The sequence below is a fragment of the Arvicanthis niloticus genome, chromosome 28 (assembly GCF_011762505.2).
Source record: "Arvicanthis niloticus isolate mArvNil1 chromosome 28, mArvNil1.pat.X, whole genome shotgun sequence".
In the NCBI taxonomy this organism is placed as follows: Eukaryota; Metazoa; Chordata; class Mammalia; order Rodentia; family Muridae; genus Arvicanthis; species Arvicanthis niloticus.
Window position 1 is genome coordinate 10,194,143 of NC_133436.1, and position 23,100 is coordinate 10,217,242.

Below are 23,100 nucleotides of genomic sequence, written 5' to 3' on the forward strand. Positions count from 1 at the left end.
TAGTCCTGAAACTTAATGTGTTTATTATATAGAGCATGGATGAAGAGATGGGTTAGCTTATCTCCATAGGTGGTCTCTGTAAGGGAGCAGTTTCAGGCTACAGTTATCTGGGGAGAGGAAGCTGTGGTCGGTACTTTCTAAATGCACGGGGTTTTGGTTGAAGGTCAACTTCCGTCAAGATCTGTACGTAGACTGGAGAAAGGTCTTGCAGTTCAAATAGGTCTGAGGCATTGGTGTCCAAAACATGGCTGTGCTCATGTCAATAATACACAGTCTCACAGGACTGTGTCAACATAACTTCCCATCATCTTTCAGGTACCAGGGCTCAGTCTACATGTGGAGTAGGGAGTGGGGAAGGACACACTTCCCCGAATAGGCCTCTCCTTGGCATACATGGGTGAGCACTCAAGTGACCAGGAAGAGTCAAGACGGAGGTGAGCTCTCTGTTCTGTCATTTGCCTGATTCAGCACATAGAGTCACGAAGGATGTTGCCCTGCCCCGCTTCCACCAGGGAGGACAAAGGTTGACACTGAAGGTAACTTTGGACCCTACAGGACTAAGAGTCACATCAGAGGGAATCAACATTAGCAAGGTAAGCCGGCTTCCTTTATTTGGCATTAACTTACTTTCCCGAATTTTGCTGCCCCAAAAGATGAACGAAGCTGTCGCAAGGTTAGGTGATCCTTCTGTGTTTCTACTGCTCTTCACTGATGGGGCAATGCAAGCTGCCACTGAGGATTTCTCATCCCCTGGGTAACCTGCCCGTGCACACGAGGCAGAGATACTAATCACCATCTTGGATGACGGATCCCTCCCACTAGAAACTCACAGAGCTCGTAGAACACGTTGGTTTTCCTCCTCGCACAGTAGTGGGGTGGAAAGAGGTCAGGGTGCTTTGCTTCCTTTTCTGTTTCCCTGGGACATTTGATGGGGCTTTGAGGATTTCTGCCATCCTCCCTTATAGAGGAAACACCCAGGCTTCAAAAATGCAGCCAAGAAATTGAAAGGGAAGGGACCTCTGGGTATAAGTGGTATCATCTGTCAGGTTATGGTATCTGTCAGGTTATAAGTGGGGGCTGCCACCCCTACAGCTGCTTCTGCCCTGCCCAACCCAACAGAGGAGGCAGGACTCAAAAAGCCCCAGTGCCCACCTGTGCCCCTAGCTTGTGAAGGAGAATTCCTGGAAAGAAGTTGTGTCCGTAAAAACTGATTAAAACACCTATGATCTGACAGTTTGGAATGTTACCCATCCAGAGACTAATTATAATTTATCTTGGGGTATCTTTAGATCACTAAGGAGTCATTTCCTCTTCCCTTCTCCACACCTAACATCCTGACTACAGATTTAAAAAAAAAAAAAAAACCTTTGGAATGTATTAACTTAACAGACCTAGTTTTCCACCAAGCCAAAGGAGCCTAAGGCCTGTGGCTGAGCTGGCTCCCCTGTGTGGTGGCTGTCCCTAAGTGCCTTGATCTTTGTTCTGTGACCACAACACTTCATGAAACTGCTTCCAAGTTGGGACATGGAACTTGGGGTGACCCTGGGCACTCATATTTTCTTCTCCCCATTTGAGGTGAAAGCTGTGTTTTCATGTGAGCACAGTCCAGTCTCCTTTTTCTTTGCTCCTTTACCCACGTGGCATTGTTTATCTGCTTTCCTGGCTTCTAGGTCTCACCTCAGCGTCATCTGTCTTTCTGAAGAAACACTTACCTGCCTTGGAAATGACAATTCCAGCTCAAAAGCTGCTTCACGTGCACAAAGAGCCCCACCCCAACCCCCCCCAGGCTCTCACCCCTGAATCGGTCAGCACTCACAGATATATCAGTCCCTTCACCTACCTACTTTTGCTGGGTGCTGGTGATAGCCCAGGGTACTGGTCAGGTCTGCTTGGCTCCATTTCACATAGAGAACCAGAGGCTCCAAGCCACTCCTTGGGCTGCATGCAGTTCACATGACCCAGACCCTGCTCTCAGACAAGCCTTCCATATCTTGTATTCAATTCTCTTTCAACCTCACCCCCGCTCCCACCCCCCAGCCCAACTCTCTTCCCAAATCCCCTTTTTATGTTTTAACTGCCTTCTGCTATGCAGGGTAGTGCTCGACAATAGGAAAGCGGCAACTCGGAGTTAGCTTCTGATTTACTTCACTGTAATCTCTCTCCCAACCTCGGCAGAGCACATTCAGGGTCTTTCATGATGCACCTCAAACCCCAGGGAGGTACACAGACCGAACCCTGAGGGCGGCTCGATCCACGCAGTCCTCTGACTGAAAAAGTGACACATGTCCCCAGCACTTCAAAAATAAGAAGTTCTCCGAAACTAGCACCACAAAAAGGAACTAAAGAAGAACATAGTGTCAGCTCTCCCAGCACAGTCCACTGGTTACCTAGAACTGGCCCAGAGCTGCACATCTGGGTGTAACCAGTGGCGTGTGGAAGATGCTATGAGAAGGAATAACGAAAACCAGGCCGCTTGGATGGCTTTCTCCTTTTAAAAAGTCTCTCTAGGCGATGTGCTCAGTCCTCCCTGTGTCCTCCTGCCTTTCTTTCCCTTGTGGGCTTTCAAGGGTAGCAAGTGACTCATACATCTGTGATTCATGTTGTCCAATGAAAAAACAAAACAACCTCTTATTTTTATTGGCTTCCCCTTCCCCCCACTCTCCTCTCCCCTCTTCCTTCCCCATTTCCTCCTTTCCTCTTTTGCCCCTCCCCTTTCTCTTCCCTCCTCCTCCTCATTCCTTCTCTCAACCTTTCCTCCTCCCTCCCTTTCCCCCCCCTTCTTCTTTAATAAATGTCACTTTTTACTGCTTGGCTGTCAGGCACGAGCTTCCCCATTCAGATACCCCACAGCCTCCCATAGGTTTATGTGGCCAGGCTGAAGGACAGTGAGGAGGGGCCATGTGAGTAGCTGAGAAGCCCTCTTCATCTGGGAATGGGGTACTGAGTCCTTCTGCTGCTGCCTTTTGCCCTTATTCAAGTACAGTCTAGGTGACCAGCTAGCAACTAGACTTCTACTCCAACTCTGGGTTTCTCCTGGGCCTAGAATCCAACACTCAGTGTCAAGCCAGGAAGCTGGAATCCATTTCCTCTGTGACACAAAGCCCTCTCTGTGTGCTAGCTGGCCTTAGATCCCATACCTAGGCAGTTAGCCACAACACCAACACGGCAAGCAGAGAACCTTCTCTGCTGGATGGACCTACCCACGATCAGCTTTGACAGACAGATTGTGGTCAGTGCTACTGTGGGCCAGACTTGAAGGGTTGGATACTTCCCACGGTGTCACCTTGTGGCTCAGTTACAGTGGTATCCTGGCACCAGGCGTCTGGAAAGAAAGGGCTCTGGAGTGTATATTTGCTGATTCTCATTGAGTGAACGCTTTCTACCAAAACCAGTTTAGAGCCTTCCCCGTGTCGATGAATGAGTCAGGAAGACGTGTGGTAGCCCATGGTTATATAGCATTCCCTACACGCAGGCAGAATGTATGTGAGTAACCTCGGCAGCATCAGTGATAAGAAATCATACCTAACAAGGAAGTGATGTAACTAGGTTGTTTATTACCCTTCTTTTTAGCATAACTTCTCCGTTTTGTAAGTTTCTGTCATTTAACTTGTAATAACGGCTGGGTGTTAGTAACCAGCTTACAGACTTCCCGAACCATCAAACCGGCCCTCCGGAGCCCATCTGGGTCATTTCCAGTACAGCAGCTGGGCTCATTTCGTAGCCCCATCTTTCCTAGAATTCAGCTGCATTTCATTCACGGATCCCAGGATTCCTGCCAGCCAGTGATGCTACTGCTCCTTCTTTTGATAAATTTGACAGCTAAGTTTCAGTCCTTACTCTGCGCGGCTTCTCAGGGAGCAGGACTGCCCCCCACCACGCCCCGTCTTTTGATACTCTACAACTCTACTGTTTTGTTTTCTCTTTGGCAGCTTTTCCAAACTCCCGAAGGCTCTTGTTCCTCTCTTGGCCCCTTACTTATGGTGTTTCTCAGGACATGGCCAGGGTTTCTTCTGGTTTTCTGCTCTTCCTCTAAAGGTCAGCGTGTCCCCGATCCGTACTTCCATTGCCAATCTCACCTTTGAACTCCAGTTGCGCATGTGCAGCTTCCCGCTGCATAGCAACCCCTCCTTGCTAGCTGGTTCTTTGTCCCTTCCTCATCAGGAATTCCAGTTGCCCACATGCGGCTTCCTGCTGCATGGCGACCCCTCCCAGATCATTTTTTTATCACTTCCTTGTCCATGCTCAAACTGGCTGCAGCCCGGGTGCTCAGCACCCAATGGGTGATAGCAGAGCACTAATAAGCTGCGGACTCACTGCTGAAGCTCACTGAGGGTACATGATGTCACCATCTGCCTGGTGACACAGGCCAGAATCTTTGAGTCATCCCTGGATTGTGCCTCTGCCACTCATTGATGCCTCATTAGTCCAGCGACTTCTAGCCTGTCATTTATCTCCTGGCTCAGCAACCAGGAACTCCCAGTGCTCTCTCTATCCTCGGACCTTCGGAATTTGAATCCATCTTCCATACTGCCGGAAGAAAGGTTCTGAAGCCACATTTCTGATGTTGTCACTTCCCGTTAGCTTTCCAAATGACATCTGTGCTTCTTGGCAGGTGACCTAGCACCTGTCTGCTCCTTAAAGGCATTCTTGTCACCAGCATCCTCAGACCTGCGCTTTGGCCACAGGGACCTGTCTGTTTCAGAACGCTAATGCCAGTGCTGTTCTGTAGACTTAGAATCCCTCCATGCCACGGTGCCAAGACCATTCGCTCCTTCACTAAATTTGATTTTTTGTTTGTTTATTTGAAACAGAGTTTCTCGGTATAACAGCCCTGGCTATCCTAGAACTCACTTTGTAGACCAAGCTGGCTTCAAACTCACAGAGATATGCCTACTTCTGCCTCCAGAGTGCTGGGATTAAAGGCATCCATCACTATGTCCGGCCTAAATTGACCTTTAAAAAATTTAGTTCAGGGGCCACTTTGCCAGGATAGCTGTATAGGTAGGAATCAAGGCAGCATAGAGGTTAAGTGTGTGTGTGTGTGTGTGTGTGTGTGTGTGTGTGTGTGTGTGTATGTGTGTTTGCAAATGCTTCATTAGATTGTCCTGTAGGCAAGTCTGTGGGACATTTTCTTGATTAATGGTTGATGGTGGGGTTGGGGAAGGGCAGGCTGATGGTGGGGTTGGGGAAGGGCAGGCTGGGGTGGCTGTGGGCACCGCCACCACTGGCCTGGTAGTCCTGGTTGTATAAGAACCAGGGTTGTATAACCCTGGTTGTATAAGAAAGCAAGCTGTGTAAGCAAGCTATTGTCGGTCTGCTTCAGTTCCTGCCTCCAGCTTCCTACCTTGAGTTCTGCTGTGACTTCTTTCATGCTGAACTCTAACGTGGAAGACAGAATAAAGTCTTTCCTTACTCAGTTGCCCTTTTCCTGCTCCCACGTTGTTTTTGGCCATGGCCTTTGTCAGATCAATAGGGGCAAAGTAGAGCTGGCCCCATCTCCCCACCTGTGCTCCTTGTTGACTATGACATTTTGGGAAACACATGATAGGAAAATAAACAGGGCCATTAAAGCCTTCGACGGCTACTCTGGCTACTCAAGTGCTCATTAACCTTTGCCATGCTCTGGATCTGGAGCACTACCTAAGGACTCATGTCATTTAGTCTTGCTCTCTATCCCAGGTGCTGATGGGAGTTGACGGACCCTAACGGAAGGGACTGAGCCACTGCGTGCATGTTCTTGAAGGTGATATTGGAAACCCAGCCCCCTTTCCTCTCTCTCCCTTTGCTTCCTGGCTGCTGTAAAGTAAGCAGCAGACTTCTACCACGTGTTTGTACCATAATGCACTGTGCCACTGTAAGCCCGGAGCAACAGGACTGGCTAATCATTTTCAGACATCTCTGGAATTATAAAACAAAGCAAACCTTCCTAATGATGCTGGGGGTAGGTATATGTCAGTGGTAGAGCATCTCCTTAGCACAAATGCCTCTGTGTATTCCCCAGCATCACAAAACAACAGCGTCAAAACCAAGTTCTCTCCTTTAGGCTGGTTTTTTTTTTTTTTTTTTTTTTTTTTTTTTTTTTTTTTTTTTTTTTTTTTTTTTTTTTTTTTTTTTCACAGCGATGAGAAGTTAACACACTTAGGGAAGCTAGCGCAGTCTGCACTGGGCAACTTTTAGAGAAGAGGCCTTGGCCATGCTAAACCAGAACACAACCATCTCTCTATTAGTCTCTGTGCTCCTTTGGAAAATGAGCTCTTCAACAAGAAGCCTGTGTTTTGTTGACTTCTCTCTCTCTCTCTCTCTGGCAGCAAGGACTGGGTGGAGGCTTTAGGGAGTAGCTAATTCAGTGTGTTGGCTGAAGGAGGCATGGATGGTGACTGGAGGAGGTGGCTAAGAGAGAGGATCCTGAGGCTGAATCAGAAGAGTGTCACCTCTCTCACGCAGTGTGACTTGGGCCCATCATTCCAGCAAGTTGCTGCTTCTTGGGTGAGTGGGAGGCTAGGATGATAGTTGAGGCTGAGACTGAAGCACATAGGGATTAAACCACAACAATGAGTAACGATACTTTTAAGGCTTAAGTTACTTCATTTTTTTTCTAGAATATTCCTGCAGCAGTGTTCATTATTATAATTGTTATTTTGACTGTCTTGATTTTGACTAGAGAAAGTGAAATGTAAATAATATGTTGCAAGTATTTTTAGCTGGATGTGAGGGTTGTTTGTCAATTAGTTGCTGATCCAAAGTTAATGTGGCCATGTATGAGACAATGTAACAAACATACATTATGCTGAATCCCAAGGGAACGGCCACCAAATTTAGCTGGATTGTCATTCAGGGTTCACAGCCTTGCCTCTGTGGGCTTCTTGGCACAGCTTCCTAGTCTGCAGAGGAAAGCCTCTGTCCCTGTGACTTTCGCCCTCTACTGGCTTGAAGTAGATCCTTCCAATGTATTTGACTATGTTGCCCCCTAGGGATTCAACTCAGTCTGTGGCTCAATTTCAGAAGAGTATTGGTTTGCTAGCTAGAGAATCTAGTACCTTGCATGCATTTTCAGGAGGTATCAGGGCACAGATGTGACTCTAATCCTCAAGGTCTTCTTTCAAGTACCAAGACATCTTGAGAACCTTGGAAAGGTATAATCAGTACTGAAAATCGGAAGAATTGGATGCACACAGATGATAACATTGTTGTCTTGATGTGACAGACCAGAGTGCAGTGGATGAAGGTAATTATACTTCTCTGGAGCTCTGTCATTTATGGAGGACAGAGATACATGTTTTCTAAGATGACTCTTTCAATCACACCAGCAAGGATGGCTTTATAAAATACAACATAACTTGTCTTAGCAGCCAGACAGCCACTGTTATCATTTGTGACTGTCGGGGCCAGTCTTCTCAGTCAGCTGATGGTATGTCTTGTCTCAAAGGTCACACTTGAAACAAAGTCTAGTTTCACAGGAAAAAAAATCTGGTAGATGTGACTCAGAGACTGAGCTTGTCCCCCCTTCCCCCAATACAGGGTTTCTCTGTTTAGCTGTGGTTGTCCTGGAACACACTTGGTAGACCAGGATGGCCAGACTGGCCTCAGATTCATAGATTTACCTGCCTCTGCCTCCTAAGTCCTGGGATTAAAGGTTCTTCACCCTGTTCCTTTTCAGGAACCCACATCTTGGGGATCAAGGCTAGGGTTCATGTCATCTTCATATCTGCCAGGAGAAATGGGTTACTTTGAATATTTTGGAGAATTCTTTTTTTTTTTTTTTTGGTTTTTCGAGACAAGGTTTCTCTGTGTAGTCCCGGCTGTCCTGGAACTCACTCTATAGACCAGGCTGGCCTCGAACTCAGAAATCCGCCTGCCTCTGCCTCCCAAGTGCTGGGATTAAAGGCATGTGCCACCACTGCCCGGCTGGAGAATTCTTTCAGGGTAGCAAGAATCCTGGGACGGACATAGACACCATTTTGAATACAATTAGAGTTGAGCTGTGCGGATTGAGGCTGAAGCAGCTGTTCTTTGGTTTTAGGCAGATCAAAAACCCTTCTGCTTCTCCTGAAAGCAAGACAGAGCAGCAGTTACACTTGTATTCTAAATTTGAAGAACCGTCACACTTGCTACCTAAATTCAGGCAGTTGATGGATGTTTGGGCAAGCCCTAGATTCTAGGAGCCTTCCCATCAATAAGCAGAGAGAAGGAACTCATTGGGTCACTTCTCGTGGCATGACTCCCTTCTGACTGTCTCTTCAGAGCAGTAGGCAGGCCCTCTCTGGGGCCTCTGGGAAGCCCTAGGGATAACAATAGCATTGCTCAGACATCTTCCTTTCAAACAGTTATTTTAGCCAAATTTAAAGTCGTCTAATTTAGATTCTGAAGTTCACAATTAGGTAAGGTGACTCTTTTGACCTTTAGTTCTGAGCAGCAGCCACAGAGTTTGAGACTGTTGGCAGCTAGCTTCCTTCAGGATGCTGGGGCCATCTGCCCTGGACAACTGCTTCCCTGACAGAACTTCCTGTGCAGGGCAGCACTTCCTTTCCCTGAGATGTTGCTCCTTCCGGAAATGCTTTCACTTCCTGGAATAGTTTCCTGGAAGTTGTAACTGGAGAGTGGTTGGGCCAGTGTGTGTGTGTGTGTGTGTGTGTGTGTGTGTGTGTGTGTGTCTGTGTGTGTTTGTGTGCCCTCATGTGTTTCCTGTTAGATATGGGGAGGGGAGTGTTAGGAACTTGGTTGGGCCAGTGTGTGTGTGTGTGTGTGTGTGTGTGTGTGTGTCTGTGTGCCCCCATATGTTTCCTGTTAGATATGGAGAGGGGAATGTTGGGAGCTTAGGAGGTTGGCAGGGGTCACCTTAGTCATGGGCTTGGCCTTTGTTTCAGATAATGTCTCCAGCGGTATGGATATCCTTGTATGGATATCCAGTCTTTTTTCTCCTTCTCCTAGTGTTCTGACTCTGACATTTTGATGCCTTGACACTGAAGTGTCAGAGTAGTTATGGGGGGCAGCCTTTCCTTAGGAACTCTGCTTCAAAACCCAAAGGCACAAGGCTGAGCTTGACTGTGGTAATATTGTCTCCTCACTGTGGATGTGGGCTCATTTTGTATGCCACGTACCCTATGCATAGCCTCAGTGTCAAGAAAGCACTCTGCGTCTCAAAACAAGAGGTGTCAAATAAACACAGACCTGTTTGTTGGGTTCTTAACAGCTCTGACTTCCTCCCTGCTGTCCAGACCCTGTCTTAGTTGAGATTCCCATACCTGCCCTCAACACAGAGTGTTAATGAGTCTGAGCAAAGGTAGCAGAGACATGGCAGACTTAGGAATAAAAACAGGGCTTCTCACCAGACATGGAGGCAGTGGAAGGACTTTGGTGGGGGCTGTGAAGATGTCTTGCCCTTACCAAAGATGGTCCCTACTTCTCCTAAGGACTTTGTCACGGTTGTTTCTCATCTCGGAATGTGGCAGCTACCTAGAGATGGTAAGGGGAGGAACTCACAGCAAAACTGTTCTGTGGTATCTAGTTAGGTGAAGGCATGGGGATAGCTGACCATGTGCAGCTATTAATGAATCCACTCTCTTGAATCACTCTACTTTTGAGCCTCTAAGTCTCCTTGTTTAGGCAGAGCTAAATCTGGATGTCTCCTACCCAGTATTGCATGCCTCACAATTGTCTGCTGTGGTGGTTTGACTGAGGATGTCCCCATACACTCAGGTATTTGAACACTTGGTCCCCAGTTGGTGGGACTGTTTGGGGAGTTCTGGAACCTTTAGGACTTGAAACAGTGTTGGAGGAAGTATGTGCCTGGAGGTGGGCTTTGGGTTATTGGCCCACTTCCTGTTCTCTCTCTCAGCATGTGATTAAAGATATGACAACTCAGTCTCCTGTTCTGGCCCCTGATGACATGCCTTCCCTGACATTATGCATGCTCCCTCAAGAACCATGGCCACCCTCTTCTCCCATAAGCCACCTGGGCTATGGTGTGTTCTTGCAGCAGCAAAAGCACCAACTACAACCTTCTTCAGAGCCAGCTGCATTTCTCCAACATAAGAGCCATCTTCTTGAGCTTTCAAGCACACAGTCTTAACTACACTGGCGGCAGGTGTCTAGGACTTACTTAAGTGTAACTATAACTGCAAGTGGATCCCTGTTGAAAACCCAACTCTTCATGTGCCCCTCATCTCTGGCAATAAATCACACTGTTCTCTTTTTTTCAGTGAATCTGATCATTTTAAGCACCTCATGTAAGTTAGGCACATCATACAGTATTTATCTTTCAGTGTCTGAGCTTGTTTCACCTCTGCCAATGACCTCAAGGTACATCCATGGTGTCTCATGCTGCAGGATCTCTTCCCAAGGCGGAAGAGTATATTCTCTAGGCATACTTTTTGGGCTACACTATTGAGCTCTTATATCTACCACCCTTTCAACCCCATCTCCCAACACTAGGTAAGAGAGAAAGAAGGTTAGAGGGGAAAGGGGGTATAGACCTCTTCAGACTACTTCCTGCTGATCAGGAGCCTTGAGTTTCCTGGGACAAGTCTAATCTTTGTTGTCAGAATATCTCCAACCAGCAATCTAGCAATCTAGCAATCCAGCAACCCAGCAATCCAGCAATCCATCAATAGCACATGCAGCAGCAGGAATCAGCAGTCAGTGGGACCAGCAGCAGGAGGGGCAGCAGTAGCGAGGGCAGCCACAGACCACCTTGGCCTCTCCCATTTATATCCTCTTCAGAGTCCCAAGAAGTCTGAATGTAAACTATCTGTAGCTGACATTGCTTTTCCTAGAGCAGGAGACAGTCATAGTGGCCATAGACAAACTGAAGCAGGCCCATACCTCACACCCGGGACTAAAACAAAAACATAGTCACATAAGACAATTGGGTTTTTAAGAAACCAGAATCCTTGCTAAGGTATTCTATACTATGTGTGTGCACAAGTTCTGCCTTCAGACTCCCCCCTACCCCCTGGACATTTAGATAGTTTCCACAGCTGGGCTGCTGTGAATCACACTGCTGTGAACAACCGAGTGCTGACACACCTGAGACCTAGCTTTCAAGTCTCTCAAGTAAACTCCAGGTTGTCAAATCATGTGGTAGATCACATTTTAATTTCTTGAAGAAAAAACATCTGTGCCATTTGGCACCTTTGCCAGTGGTGTACAGAGGTTCTGATTTCTCCACAGCCCCTCAACACTGATTAAATTAAGATAAATAGCCATCTGAACACGTATGAGATGACAAGCCATTGTGGCTTTGACTTCTATTTTCCTGATGGTAAAGTTGAATTGTTTACATTTTTGTTGGTCAGCAAATAGTTTCCCTGGAGGAATGAAATAGCAAGCTCTTGGTCCATTCTAAAGAAAATTATTTTACATGCATGGGTGGTTTGCCTGTAGAATATCTGTGTACCACATGTATGCAGTACCCATGAAAACCAGAAGGAGGCGCTACATCACTTGGCACTGTGATTACAGGCAAGTGTAAGCTATCATGTTGTTCCTGGGAATTGAGCCTCTGGAAGAGTACCCAGTGCTCTTAACCACTGAGCCAATTCTCCCGCCCACCTTTGCCCTTCTTAAAATTGTTATTAAGTTTTTAATTTTTACTGTTGAGTTGCAGAAGTCCTTTATATAGTTATATACTAACCACTTATCAGATCTATGATAAGTTGAAAATACAGTCTCTGGTTCTGTAGGCTGCCTCCCCACTCTTGCTATGCCTTGGCTGTGCAGAAGCTTCTAGAAAGAAGGAAGTCTCACTTTTCCCCTTGTGCTCTTGTCTCTACATGCATGAGATCATAGCTAAATAGAATGCTGTGAGGTTTTCCCTTCGCTTGCTTCTTTGCTTGTTTTAAAGATGGATTTGTTTTTATTTCACCTGTGTGTGTTTGCCTGCATGTATGGCTGTGTACCACATACATGTGCAGTGCCTGCAGAGGCCAGAAGAGGGCATCAGATTCCCTGGAACTGGAATTACAGATGGTTGTGAGCCGCTATGTGAACGCTGGAAATGGAACTTGGCTCTCCTCCAAGAACAGTAAACAACCTTACCTGCCGAGCCATCCGTCTTCCCATGTTTTCTTAAGGAAGTTTTTCAGACTTGAGTCTTATATTCTAAGTCCTTAGTTTATTTTGGATTCATCTTTTGTATAGTGATTTAAGATAAACATGTGATTTTATTCTTTTGCTTGTTACTATAACATTTTCCTGAATCCACTTGTTGATACTGTCCCTTCCCTACTGTATATTCTTGTTAAAGATCAGTTGGCCAAATATATACATACACTGGTTTACTTCTCAGCTTTCTTGTCCATCCTGTCCATCTGTATGTCTACCTTTATGCTATTCTCATACATTTGAGGTGGTTTGAATGAGAACAGCCCCCATAGGCTCATGTGTTTGAATGCTTGGTCACCAGTTAGTTTAACTGTTTGGGAAAGATGAGAAAATGTGGCCTTGTTGGGGGAAGGTGTGTCAGGAGAAGTGGGCTTTTAGGTTTCAAAAGCCCGTGCCAGGCCTGGTGTATCTCTCTCCACCTGCTGCCTGAGGATCAGGCTGTGAAGCTCTCAGCTACTGCTCCTGGCTGCCATAATGATTATGGACTAACCCTCTAAAACTGTAAGCAAGCAGCACATCAAATGCTTTTTTAAAAAAATTAAATAAGAGTTGCCCTGGTTATGATGTCTCTTCATGGCAATAGAATAGTATTTAAGCACTGTTTTAATTATGGGAGGCTCACAGTATACTTTAAAATGAGAAACTATGTTTTTTTTTTTTATCAAGGTTGTTTTGGCTATTTATGGCGTGTGTGTGTGTGTGTGTGTGTGTGTGTGTGTGCGTGTGTGCATTTTAGTGTCTTTCCCTCTAATTTCTATAGAAAATCCTGGTGTGACTCTGGCAGGAATTACACTGAATTTATCAATTTGGGGAGTTAGCACAGACATTTTTAATATTAACTCTAATCCCAATGACAGATAGCACCTCATTCGTGTCCCCTGAACACCTCAAAGAATCATTGCTTTATGGTTTCTCATCTCCTTTGCTAAGTTTATTCCTAAGTAGTTTTAAAATGTTATTGAAGATGGATTTCTTCCCTTCTTGTTTTCCTCTTTGGACTCTCAGTTTTTTTTTTTTTTTTTTTTTTACCTCCATCTCAGTTGGAGTTTCTTCTAAGGTTTGAATAGTGTTAGTGCCTGAAGCTACTTTGAAGGGAAGATCTGCACTGATCAGGAATGGAAATTTGAGTTGGCACGACTGTCATTATGGACAGTTATCACTCCTGTCTCTTTACTCTGCATTACAAAGTATATGTACTCAGTACAGTACCCACATGCACTCAGTATAGTACTCAGCCCTTTGCATATACTATCTTACCTAATTGTCAGTGTCTTCATGATGTAGGCCCAGTCTAATTTTACATACAAGAGAACTAAAGCCCGAAAAGCTTACATAAATTTCTCCAGATCTTAAAGCTTGTGTAACAAAAGGTCAAATTAGATCTTAGTCCCTCTGCACTGCTACCAACCGGGAACTATCTTTCTCTTTAGTCAAAGGAAGCATATGCACGGGGCAGAGACTTCCTCCTCTGATTGTGTCAAAGGGTCACTAGGTAATAGGAATTTACCCCCAAGGAAAGGTTTGTAGAAAAATTTTAATCGAGGAACATGGCTGCACTGGCAAGGAATCACATCCAAAGACTTCCCAGGTCTGTGTGATCCAGCTGGGACGACACACCTTTAATCCCCCTGGCTGGAATACAGCTATACCCTTAACACACACCTTTAATCCCAAACAATGAGGGTAAAGTTAGTTTGTAGAAGGAAGCAACCATGTTTGAAACTGACTTCTAGCTGGGCAGTGGTGGCGCACGCCTGTAATCCCAGCACTTGGGAGGCAGAGGCAGGTGGATTTCTGAGTTTGAGACCAGCCTGGTCTACAGAGTGAGTTCTAGGACAGCTAGGGCTACACAGAGATACCTTGTCTCGAAAAACAAAACAAACAAACAAACAAACAAACAAAACAAAAAAACAAAACAAAAAAAAAAGAAAAAAGAAAGTGACTTCTAATTGAGGAGAAGACAAAGTGACAAATCAGAGAAAGATTTGACAGAATGAGACAAAGATGGAATAGACTCAACTCTCATGAGAACAGACAGGAAAGAGAGGCTATTTAAACAGCAGGCACAGTGAGTCAGGAGTGGGGGACAGATCAGTGAGTGCAGCTCAGCTGAGTTCAGAGTTCAGGCAATGCCATGGAGTTCAGCTGAGTTCAGTTCACTTGAGCTCAGTTCAGGTCAGAGCAGTTCAGTTTCTAGAGTCCAGGGGCAGTTTTTCCAAACTGAGCAATTCAGTCAGAAGCTGAGAGAAGCCAATTTGAATCAGTCAGCTTTGAGAAGAGTTTGAGCTAGAACATCTGAATTGAACCAGCCAACCAGAGTTCAGAAAGAGCTAGAAAGGGTGAGTTGATTCAGCAGTAAGCCTCTAAGACAACAATTACATCTGATGAATAGGAGTTACTTTTTATAGAGGTGAAATTTAATTTCACATCTAGTGTTGACTGAGTATATAGACATTCTCATTCGACATTAATTCTTGTGTGAGTTTATTTTGCCTCTCTCTGCAAGGCTTTGATGAAGAGATTTTCCACTCCAGCATCTATGCAAAAGCTGGGCATGGTGGCACATATTTGTTAACCAAACACTTTGGGAGAAGTAGAAGATCCCAAGGTCTCACTGAATGGCTAACCTAGCTAAATGGGCAAGGTCCAGTTCAGTGAGAGACCCTGTCTCAAACACTATAGCACAGAGCAACCAAGGAAGACAGCTAATATTAACCCCTGACTTCCAATGCTTGCACACACATGTGCACACGAGAGCACACACACACAACCACACCTCCAACACACATATAAAAAGAATTTTTAAAGCAGTTTGTAATTTGAAGATCAGCTGAAAGTTTGAAGGCAGTGTTACAAGATATGTTAATACATGTTTAATACTACTATTGTTGAAATTAATAAAATAATAAAATTTCCTGGGATAGCAGGGTAGTTCAGTGGTTAAAGATGCTTGATGCTATGCTTAATGACATGGCTCTCATCTCTTGAATCCAAATGGTTGAAGAAAAGAATTAACTCTTTCAAGTAAAGTCTCCTGTCTTAGTTAGGGTTTTATTGCTGTAAAGGAAAACTATCACCAAGACCATCCTTATAAAAGAAAACATTTTAATTGGGGCTGGCTTACAGTTTCAGAGGTTCAGTCCATTATCATCATGGTGAGATGCATGGCACTGTCCAGGCAGACATGGTGCAGGAACAGCTGAGAGTTCTACATCTGGAGCTGTAGGCAGCAGAAGGAGATTGTGTTTCCCAGGCATCCAGGAGGAGAGTCCTTCCACACTGGGCAGAGCTTTAGCATAGGCGATCTCAAAGCCCCACCTCCACAGTGACATACTCCTAACAATGCCACATATCCTTAATAAGGCCACATCTCCTAAGGGTACCACTCCCCATGGGCCAAACATTCAAACACATGAGCCTATGGGGCCGTACCTATTCAAATTATCACATGTCCTATGATCTTCACATGCGAGCCATGGCATACATGCTCCCTCACATATCTTCTCTCCCCCTTTCTCTTACACACACACACATGCACACGCGCACGCACACGCACACCACAAACTATTTACAGTTGATTGCTTCTAGGTGAGGGAGAGTCAATCAGTTTTCTTTAGGGGCTATCCTCTGGTAGGTTGCCCATATACCAGTGTATGCCCATATACCAGCTACTTCCCAAAAGCTGTAGAGATGTCTGCCTCTTTCTCATGAGCATATAGAGAGTGCTAATTAGATTCAGTGGTTGCTCAAGCAAGCAAGAAAAAGACAAACAAGAAAAGAGAAAAGATAATGACAACAATAAAAGAATGTGAGGTTGCTAGGGAGCAGAGGGAACCTTCCACACAGGGCATAGGAGGAAGGGTGCTGTTGGAACACAGTCCAAGAATGGCGCTGTGGGAAGGGACGTCTGACTGCTTGTAAGGAAATAAGACAAGGGTCTTGTGACCTCAGTTTCTCAAATCAAAACCAAAAACAACAACGTGGAATTGTTCTTGGAATGTGATTTCGTGCCCTTGCCAGAAATGGTAGATAGACTGAATTCACCTTAGATTATTACAACTGGCTATTGTTATTTGTCCATATGCCTCTATGGGAAAACCTGCTTTTACCACACAGATTGCCCTTGTGATTGTACACTCTACTCAGGTGACGCTTCTCAGCCCTCAGAGTATAAACTGTCTGATACTTCGAGTAAAGCACGAGCCTTTAGTCTGCCTGTTTATCGGCTCCATGCTCCCAGGTCCCACCACCTCTAGAGCAATACGTAGGTGTCGGAAGTGAATCTGATTAAAATCTATTAGATACATGTATGAAATTCTCCCACAATAGATAAAAATATTGTATTAAGAACATCAATATCTGTAATTGGTTTGGGGAGGTACAGGATGTATCAGTAGAGGTGTGTGTTATACCATGTGTTTTATCTGGTTTCTTCTGACTTCATCTGCTCTGTGCTGAGCATGGCTTTGTAGAATACATGTCCTCAGAGTTTAAGCATTATGCAACAGTCTTTCTTCACTTAATTGTCTGAATTGGCTACTTCCCAAAAGCTGTAGAGATGTCTGCCCCTCTCCCTGCACTGTCATTATAGGCCCCTTCTCTCTTTCCAGCCAGGCAGCCCCTGGCTCTGAGTCTCTCTCTGAGCTAATGCTGGGAGCCTGTTTGTTGCTCTTGACTGGCAGGACTGACAGGAAGAGTAGTGTTCTGACAACAGCATGCTCTACTGGTCAGGCAAGTGGCCCCCTGATAACTTGCAATTTAAAGAGATAGGGCATCTAACTCCTGGACACAGAAATTTAGGGACATTGCTTGTTAACCACTTCATGCCCAGCATCCTGTAGAACACAAGAGTCCTGCTCGGCCTGGTGGTACAGATATAATTACAGCTACACAGGAGATTGAGGCGGGGGAAGGGTTATCTTGGTTTGCAGTTTGAGGGGACATGTGAAGGCTGAGAAGGCATGGGGGAAGAAGCATGAGTCACTAGCTACGTTGTATCTGTAGTCAAGAAGAGGAAGGTGCTGGACTATAAAAATCCTACCCTAGTGATGAATTTCCTCCAGCGAGGACCTACCTCCTACAACTTTGAAAACAGTGAAGTTTGGAGAACTAACATTTGGGGGCTAAGTGTTCCAAACACATGAGCTGAGGGGATAGCTCACAAACACAACACCAGCCTTTCTTCCCTTTAAAGTAAGTCTTTTATGGTATTGCCTTTAGTTTCACAAAAGAAGACAAATATATGGTCTTCTGATGGTTTTCTCTTTCCTGGCCCAGGACAATGAAACTTAAGGCTGAAGTCACCTTAGACAGAGTGGTAATGCCAGACTTTCCAAGTCAGCTTTTCCTGGTTAAAATCAAGCAGGGCTGACAGCCAAGTCATCTTTTCTTGGCTCAGCATATGCTAGAAGGAACGAGAGTATCATTTACTACCAGGAAAAGGGTCTGCACCTGTAAAGAAGATCATTACGTCTAGACAGGAGAGAAGAGAATGAAAAATCCAGAGGTCTGGTGTAGCCGGACTACAGCGTTAACCAATTCCTGACTGTTGTTACTAATGGTATGCTTGCTGTAAACCAGGCTCCTGACATACACAATCTCCTTTCTGTCCCTCTTAGTCACACCTCACCCAGGCACCAGATCCTCTGCAGAAAGATCACTTCCTTTCTGTTTTGTAGGCGGTGTGAGCATGGGCACAGAGAGACCCGCAGCCAGTCCATATCACGGAGCTGGTGCAATAGTGAAACCCGGCAATGAATACTGTTCTGCCTGACACTATAGCTTGCTCCCCTTTTGGGCTGCCCCTGTCATTTGTCTTCACACCAAGTTCATTATTCTCCTTGAGGTCAGAAAGAATAAGTCTGACCCAGGAAATGCCACCACCCATCAGTCCTACCGGTAACATCACGAGGGCCAAGAGGAATAAGATGCTTGGGTGGGCAGCTCTGTGCCTTGCTGTGTGTTTCAGTGTTTCCAGTAGCAGAGAGGTGCATCCTCTGAGGTGCCTCCATGGTAAAGAGAGGAGTCAGGGTGTCAGAAAGAAGGGTTCTGTGGAGACTCACTTGCACTTGATATACACTGGAAAAGGGAGCGTGGGGAGGCTTTCTAGTGAGCTTTGTCCACACCTCACTGGGTGTCATTAGTTGGCATGTAGACTTGACAGAGCTGGAGTCATCTGAGAAGAGAGGATTCCAGTTGAAAAATAAAAAAGAGCCTCTATAAGTTTGGCCTTTAGGCAAGCTTACAGAACATTTTCTTGATTAATGATTCCTTGGGGGAGGGTCCAGCCTCCCCCAAGGATGGCAGTGTCATCCCTGGGCAGGTGGTCCTGGAGTGTGTACGAAGGCAGCCTTACTAAGTCAGGAGGAGCAAGCCAGTGCCCCGCATTCCTTCACACTGTCTCCTCTCATCTTGCCTCCAGGCTCCCACTTCTAGTTCCTGACCTGATGCTCCTCAGTCATGGATTGTGACCTGAGAACCCTAAGATGAAATAAACCCTTCCCTCCCCAAGTTGCTCTTGGCTATGGTCTCCATCACAGTAACTGAAATCCTAACCAGGACACCTGTTAAAATAATTAAATCTGTTTTTAGTTTCCCAGATCCTCCTCCTAGAAGGACGACTCTGAGACTACTTACTTATCATCAAATGCCTAGGCCACAAGCTTTGGCTCTTACCCTGACGAGCTCGTAACTTATTTAACCATTCAAACTGTTCTATGTCTACCGCTTGGTTAGTTACCTCTCCTCAGTCCTGCCCGCTTCTTCCTTTGCATCTCCTCTCCCTCCTCCCGTCTCTTCTCTTTTTAGTCTATCTTGAGGTCAATTTCTTGCTTGCTTATGTCCGTCCCCCTAGTGTCTAGCTTGAATCTGTCTGTTATACCCTCACTATTTCCCAGAATCCTCTCTTCCTGCCAGTGTCCCACCTCCTATTTCCTGCCTCAGTCCATTGGCCATTGGCTTTTTTTAATTGGCAAGGGATGCTTATTAAGAAAGAGATTCTCTCTACACACACATTCACATTTCTTATGTATTTTATTGCATATCGTGTGAGTTGAGTTTTAAAATTATGCTGGTGATCATACCTGGAAATTATACTGATATATTTAAGGAGTGACATGAACCACTAGATTCATGTTGAGTTCATGGACACAGGGGGCTATGTGCACAGGCACTGGCTTGAAGTCAGAAGGCAGGTGGTCCAGTCCTTGCTCAGCAGTCAGGATTATGTAAGAAAAATGGCGGCAGTCCTCAGAACTGAGCACGTACCCTGTTTCAGGCATTAGTGGTTTTATGTCTGAAGTCTAATCATTTTAAATCTAACCATTTAATTTTCCCGATCACTTGTTCAGCTCAGTCTTAAAAAGATTTATAACTAAGTCTTTTTAAACTTTAAATTTAAATCTTTAAATGTATAATTAAAGCACATAATTTTTGAGGAGGCCTTTGGAATGACAGGCTAAAAATCTTAGAAAAATTCAGTCTCCATAAAATCAACAGGCAGACTGAAGAACAGTAAAAATCAACTCGGGGGGAGGGGAGATGCTAAGGAGATGACTCAGACAGTAAAGTACTTTCTGCATAAGCATGGCCACCCAAGCATGGTACAGCCTCTGCTTGGAGTCACAGCACTGGGGAGGCAGACACAGGTGGAGCCCCACTGTGTTTTCTGGTCAGCCATTCTAGCAAAGTTCCAGTTTCAGTGAGAAGCCCTATCTTTAAAAAAAAAAAAAAAAAAAAAGCGACTAAGTGACTGAGGGCAATTGTTGGGGTAATCCTTTTGTACACGGTGTAAAGGTTGTCTTTGTATTACTCAACTGTTAATTCTGTCCCAGCAGAGCATTGAGTAATGGTCAGATTTTAGTATTGTCATTCTTATGGTTTAACACGACCTTGGTATTTTGTAAACATACAGCTTCCTCACTCGCTGGCTGGTTTAATAAAGAACTGACAGCCAATAGCTGGGCAGGAAAGGGAAGGCAGAACTCCTAGTCTGAGAGAGGGCCTCTGGGAGAAGACTCTGGAGCAGGAGGATTTGCCAGCAGGACACAGAGGTGGAGACTGGACTTACCAGGAGTGAGAGAGGCAGTGGACCACGCAGCAGGGTGTGTACTAGCACAGTCGGGTTAATTACGTCTGATGAGCTGGCTGGGAGGTAGCCCGAGCTATAATGAAATTAATAATTTCTCTGTGCCACCATTCATCTGCTGAGTAGGATGTGCTTGATCACACATAGGTGGCAGGTGTGTAGTCAGGAAGTACATCAGAGTGTGTGCTTGTCCCTGATTGGATGAAGGCAGGATGTACGCAGCCCTGTGGGTTTTGCCTTTACAAGCACCTGATTAGCAAAATTCAACACCATCTCTGGGAACCCTGGGTATGGATGGAGCTAGTGTCCGTCTTCCTGGCCAGTATTTAATAAAGCTTGCTTTGATTTGGCAATCGTGGGTTTGGTCTTTCTCCTAGACATTTTCGTGTTTATCTACTTTATTTTTTAAAAACAAGTTATTGTGTTTTTAATGTGTATGTGTGTATGGGTCTGTGTACCAAATGCATGTTGCGAACTTGGAGGACAGAAGAGGGTATCAGATTATTTGGAATTGAGGTTACTGACAGTTGTTGTCTACCAGGTGGGTGCTACCAGTTGAACAGGGGTCTTCTGGAAGAGCAAGAAGTGCTCATAACTGCTAGGGCATCTCTCCAGCCCCCACATTTTCATTTGACCCTTGGAGGATCCATAGATCCTCTGATGTGGGAGGAGGCATTTATTTACTAGTCTCCCTGAAGGCAGATGTGTTACCTAACTCTACTCCAGTCTCAGTCCTTCTGATGATAAGAGATTGTCATAAAAACCCTTGCAAGAGCGTATGCTAGAAACTTTTTTGTTCATTTTTAAAAAGATTTTCTTTTTATTGTGTTTATCTGTGTGCATGACTGTGTGACACAGAGTGCACATGGAAGTCAGAAGACAACCAATGGAAGTTCAGTTTCTTCTTCTATCACTTAGGTACTAGGGACTGAACTCAGATCATCGGATTTGGTGGCAAGCACCTTTATTCACTGAGCCATTTTACCTCCCTGCCCCCCCCCCTTTTTTTTTTTTTTTTTTTTTTTTAGACAGACGCTCACTGTGTGGTCCAGTCTGGTCTCAGCCTCCCAAGTACTGGAATTATAAGTATGCAGCAACATACCTAAATATACTATGTTTATTATTACCATTGTTACCGCCACCACCACCATCATCATCACCACCATCATCACCATCATGACATGGATGGCAGAGATTGAATTTGGATTTCCAGGCCTATGCAGTAAGTGTTTTTACCCATTGAGCCATCTCACTGGCCCTTTACTGAAACATTTAACAAGTACATGACACAGTCATTGAATAAGAGAACAATCAGATTGGTTCTCTATCAAGTCCACCTAGTGTCATCTAGGAAAAGGGAGTGCCTTGTCTGTGGGGCATGCTCTTGATTAATGATTGACATGAAAAGTCCCTGCTGTGTCAAGTGCCATCCCTGGGCAGGTAGTCCTGGGGCACAGAAGAAAGCAAACTTTGCAGACCATGGAGAGCAAGCCAGCAAACTTTGCATTCTCTATGACGTCTGCTTCAGTTTCTGTTCTGGTATCTCTCACTGATGGAGTTTGACCTGTGAGTTGTGAGATTCGATAAACACTTCTCTCTGATGCTGCTATGGTTATGGTGTTTTTATCACAGCAATAGAAACCCTAACTGAGACACATGCTATATGCCATTTATCACACTGCCTGTAGGAAAGAAGCCAATTAAATCTGAGTTATATTATTAGCCATTTATCCCATAAGTATCATTGACAAAGTTAAGGTTTACATGATTGACTTTAAAGTTCGAATAGAAAAATAAATCTGCAATTGTATCTAGGAAGGTCCTTAATATTTAATGGAGGATTGGACCTTCTAAATATTAAACATGCCATAAACTCTCTATAATTAAGCACATGGCATTATCATATCAAAGGACAGACCAGTGAAACCAAATAGAAAATCCAGAATGTGCTGGGTTGCAGTGGCACACACCTTTAATCCCAGCATCTGGAAGGCAGAGGTAGGCAGATTTCTTCTGAGTTCAAGGCAAGCCTGGTTTACAGAGCAAATTCCAAGACAGCCAAAACTATAAACTTGTGTTGAAAAAAAAAGAAAGAAAGAAGAAAGGAAGGAAGGAAAGAAGGAAGAAAAGAAGAAAGGAAAAAAGGAAGGAAGGAAGGAAGGAAGAAAAGCAAGCCAGAATGCTTCTCACATTACAAAAATACATGCAAATTCACTGTATTGTTATATGGCACATGTAACATCCTAAATCACTCAAGCTAGACTTAAAAATGAAACGGAGACATCTGTTGTGGTTGTTTGGAGAGACTAACCCCCATAGGCTCATCTATCTGAATATGGAACTGTTTGGGATGGATTAGGAGGTGTGGCTTTGTTGAAGGAGATGTGTCACTGGGAATGGTGTGGGCTTTGAGGTTTCAAAAACCCACACCATTCCCAGTTAACTCTCTCTGTTTCATGGTTGTTTCAACTACTGGTCCAACATCATGCCAGCCTGCCTGTTTACTCGGTCTGTACTATGATGGTCATGGACTCACCTTCTGAAACTGTAAACAGGCCTCCAATTGAATGCTGTCTTTTGTAAGTTGCCTTAGTCATAGCAATAGAAAATTAAATAAGGAAATTAGATAGTTGCTTAGGAAAATATAAATGGATTCACGCCTTACTGCATATACAAGAGTAGACAAAATTCCTAAGAATTGCAAGAAGAAACACACAGGTGCCATACTAGCATGGGTGTGGGGAGCTGTCTGTGCTTCAAGACCCAAATGGTAACAGAGACTTGCAGATTCAACCTCAGACAAATTAAAGCAGGCTCTTTTATTTTTTTGTAGATTAAAGCAAAAAGAATGTATTTACAACATATATGAGAAATAGAACACTAACAGCTTTATAAAGACCTCAAGGTCAAGG

General features: G+C 44.8%; 1 long non-coding RNA gene across 1 annotated transcript in view; it reads left to right on the forward strand.

The window, feature by feature from the left end:
* Window positions 1-268: 268 nt before the first annotated feature.
* The window catches only part of LOC143440078 (uncharacterized), a 29,151-nt gene continuing 6,319 nt past the window's right edge, over window positions 269-23,100 (forward strand). Inside the window, exons 1-5 of the long non-coding RNA XR_013107971.1 lie at window positions 269-593; window positions 5,680-5,743; window positions 6,309-6,486; window positions 7,105-7,225; window positions 21,217-21,410. This is a non-coding gene — a long non-coding RNA (uncharacterized LOC143440078). The remainder of the gene's footprint in view (window positions 594-5,679; window positions 5,744-6,308; window positions 6,487-7,104; window positions 7,226-21,216; window positions 21,411-23,100) is intronic.